This window comes from Acyrthosiphon pisum, chromosome A2 (assembly GCF_005508785.2).
Source record: "Acyrthosiphon pisum isolate AL4f chromosome A2, pea_aphid_22Mar2018_4r6ur, whole genome shotgun sequence".
NCBI lineage: Eukaryota > Metazoa > Arthropoda > Insecta > Hemiptera > Aphididae > Acyrthosiphon > Acyrthosiphon pisum.
Genome location: NC_042495.1, coordinates 55412874 through 55417611, shown reverse-complemented (window position 1 = coordinate 55417611; position 4738 = coordinate 55412874).

Below are 4738 nucleotides of genomic sequence, written 5' to 3'. Positions count from 1 at the left end.
ATTGAGTTATCGATTCATACAAAACATTACCTAACGTATAGTGTTATTTTGTAAATAGTATGGTAAATAGTATTATTCGATCGATTTTATTTTATACGTTATCCTTATTGGAATGATGGTCGTCGTATGAAATAATTACTTTGTATATGAATCCAAGAAAAGGGCAAACAGTATCTAGATACAATAGATATATTAAACATTTTCTAAAATATGCTAAATACATGATATTTCGTATTTTTACCGTTAGATACAAGTTAAATAGATACTAGATAATATATACTATATCTAAGAAACGAGATATTTAAAAAGAAATTGTTTTTGTAAGAAAAATTGTTAAAATATGTAAAATATTTCAATATTTAATATTTATTGTTTAAGGGGGAATATCCGATTGAGTTTAGTAGGAGTGCGTTAGTAATCACTAATCAGAATCGCGGAATATCTTTACTCTATCAACGACATAACGGCGTGCCGGCGACTCGCAGCAAAACAAAATTGAAAACATCAAATATTAATTCCTTCCCAACCACTAAGTAGTTGAAATATTTTTGATCAAAGCCATAAGGTATTCTCAATATAACGACTTAATAAAAAAAAAAATTAACTGATGTTCCCCCTTAACTTACTAAAATAATATTTTATACATACATTATATTGTGACGTCCAACGTAAATCACGAACAATCCCTACGTGATCACCAGCCGTCATCAAGACAATGCCATACACTCTAGCACATCAAGACACCCACAAAAATATTGGAATTTACAATGTGGTTCACTTCTGTCCGTTCCATGAACCGATCAATCCACCACTGCAGCAAGCTGAAGTCATTGTTAGCACTCAGGAACCATAGCACCGGGTCAAACACATTTCTCGTCTGATATTTCCGTTAATTATTAGTACTCATTATTATTATTATTATTATTATTATTATTATTATTGCATAATGCATATGACATAATATCTCGGCGTGGGTAAAATTTGAATAATTAAATGAAATGAGTAAGTAACATTATCCAGCTCCCTGGAAAAAAAACATTTCTGTACAGCAGTATTCATTGACATCTCCCAAGCCTTTGATCGGGTTTGGCACGATGGACTAATGTACAAACTTAAAAAGTTCTTACCCAATACCCGCCCCTCTTTTCCTCTTGATAAAATCATATCTATCAAATCATTTCTTTACTGTTCACCTAAATAACACCTACTCAACCCGTTACACTATTAGAGCTGGAGTCCCACAAGGAAGCGACATCGCTCCATTCCTTTACTCGATTTTCACTCATGACATACCCAAGACATTTTACACATTTTTAGGCACATACGATGATGATACGCTAATAACCGCCTCCCACGAAAGCAACATCACAGCCAGTGAAATGATTCAAAACCATTTAAATATGATCAGCTTGTGGGCAAACAGATGGAAAATTAAAATAAATGAAACTAAATCTGTTCAAGTAACTTTTTCACTTCGTAATCTCGATTCTCCACCTGTCACGTTAAACAATATAACAATTCCTAAGGCAAACGAAGTCAAATACCTTGGACTAACTCTCGACAAACGCTTAACCTGGAGCCCACACATTAAACTGAAACGCAAAACTGTTAACTCTAGACTCCATATCCTTAGACCACTCCTAAAATCCAAACTTTCCCTTTCCAATAAACTTACATATACAAATCAATATTCGACCAGCTTGGACATTATGGTATCCAGTTATGGGGCTCTGCAAAGCCCTCTAACACCAACACTCTCAAGCTTTTCAATCTATCTGCATACGATTAATACATCTCTCATTGGTATTTCACAAACAAAAATCCATATTACTTGTCCAAATGTATCCCGTTCTTATTATAATTATATAAAAAATCCGCGGCACTCCGGCTTTTGGGTCTCAGTCCAGGGTTGGTGACCGCGTGATACATGTTTGAGGCGGCCACAACTCGATACACGAGAAATATTTTTCGAGCAGTCACAATATTAATTATACTTATTATTACTTAAAAATTATAATACTATAACAAGATAAATATAATGTAATGATACAAATAATATATCGAGGGGCTGGTGTGGCGCGATGATTGGCTTCAGTTACAAACGTGTTCTGAGGTCAAGCGAGGTTCAACCACCAGGGTTTTAGTGACAAACAAATCCTCACTACATAATATACTTACCCGAGTTCTAACCAACCATACCCTCCCTACTGTTAAAAACAATAATATTTGGTCTAAATGCCCGAAAAAAGGACGAAAAAAGGACCCGCTTTCCACAGACTAATTCAACGAACTAATTTTTTTTTTTATTTACTTCCTTATATACTCATCGATTAACGGTTGAACTGAGGACAAATGTAACATTTTATTTGGTATATTCTACCACGATTAATAATTTGTTTGTTATATTTAGTTTAAACCAGCTTTCAAAATAACACGTGGAAAAAAATTATTTGAATTAATTGAAAAAAAAGATACAAAGATACTAAATAAACTTAAGAAGATACAGCTTATTCTTGTATATAATAATAATATTATGTAGCTAGGTATCTATAAGTAATATATTTATTTTATCTCTTAAGGGGTTTCGCTACGGTCATTATTTTAAAGGAAACATTTAGGCAATTTCTAATCTTGTCAGTTGTCATAGCCACCCGGGATCTATGTGTTAGTAAAGTTATAAATGATTATTGGTGTGAGTGAAATTAAATGACGGTATCCTCTCTCGTACGCGCATGCACATGTCAATAACTCGATAACCATATCAATTTCAGTACACGAATTTTACAAAAACATAAATTTGTTTTGAAAAAATTAAAGTTAGTTAACGTTGTCTGATTTGGATTCTGAAAAAATATTCGAATTTAGCAGAAAAATGTCTGTAGATCGTATGAAACATTTTCCGTTTTTAATATTAATTTTAATTATGATTCGAAAAAGTTGATATTTTCAAGTTTTCAATTACAGTTTACAATAATATAAAATGTAGTGTTTACAAAGTGCTTCGTAGGATCTACAGACAATTTCTGGTGAGTTCAAATTTTTTTTCAGATTCATAATTGGACAACGTTAACTAAATTTAATTTTGTCAATACTTTAGGTCTTTTCAGATAAAATCGACGGCAGTAGCGAGACCCCTTAACCTACTCAACTGCTCCACTACATAAATTACGAATTCTTAGATTCGTTCGAATTATAATGGATTACGTTTAATAAGTTACTAATATCTTACAATATTATTATGATACATCACGATTCAGTCTTTGTATAGAAACTAATTCAATTGTATGGAATTGTATTAAAGTACATCAAAGAAAACATTGAACGTGCAAATTGTACGCAACAGACAATTTAAGACATTTTAAGACAATCTGAGAATAACGTTTTAATTCAGTTCTAAAACCTCTGTGAATATAAGTAGGTAGGTACTTTGATACGGTTGTTCATTTATTGTTGTAGGTATTCATTTTTAATGGTATTATATATTATTGCATAACGTGTTTAATAGGTACACTAAAAAAATAAATGTCTATTAATATTTAATTTTGTTTTGAAAAATTGGGTCGGTTAGTAGATTAGTTATACAATTATAATAGGTATCTAATTTGTTATTTTTTCTTATTCATTTTTTATTTTAAAATATTTAATTTTTCGATTGACTTTTTCAAATGACGATCAGACACGTTGAAAAATATTTTTTCATTCTCTTATACATTCTGATCAGACCAATACACGGAAGTTGTATTGGTTTTTTTCTCAGATAGCTCTTTTGGGGCAGTGAAGTGCTAAAAAAGGTCCACATAGAGTCATTTTCGATCGGGATACAATCTTAAAACAAATAGTTTTCCGTATATTTTACTGTTTTTCATTAGATCTGTGTAATTTTGTTTTCTAAAACTATATATACTGAAAATTTGTTACTTTTGGTATACCTACAATCGATATATATTATATTCAATTGATTCCGCTATGTTTTATAATATTAAACTATTTGAGCACTCTATTTGCCCGAGTTACAAGAACATATACAATATAAATAAAAAATAAAAACAATAAAACGAATGGGTTTTTTGTTTTCGTTCAGGATCTATAAATAATTGAAAAATAAATGTCAAGAGGAAACGTGAAATCGTGGAGTATTGTAAAACGATTACATCTCGGCAGTTTTTACTTTAAGAATGAAGACTGAACATCAAAATTATATTGGAATAATAATTATTAATTGAGTATTTGTGTAGGTATCTAAAAACAATCGGTTACCTATACCTAATATTACACATGAATAAGACACGTTGTATAGTTGTGGAACAATATATTCGCGAAATCAACTAACTTTATATCTATTTGTTTTCCTAAGCAAATCGCAACTGTGGTGTTTTTGGTCATGTTTAACATCTATTGTGATATGTATAATTAAGTATAATATTTATGCACACTTGGAAACAAATGATTATATGATATTTAAATATTCACACTTACATTTTATATCTGTAGGTATTACTCTTTATTGGAACCTATAGGTTACATGATATATATTATATATTAGGTACCTACATATAAAATAATGTATATTTATACTTTATACATAATAGTTTAATCATGATAAAAGATTCGATCTACGCGTGATGTCGTGGTTAATGCTAATTTGTTTGGTATCTACTTTTTCAGATTAATTTTAAAATTTTTATGAACAGCCAGCATGGAAAAACCATTTACTCGATTATATGGAATAAAAAAGTGG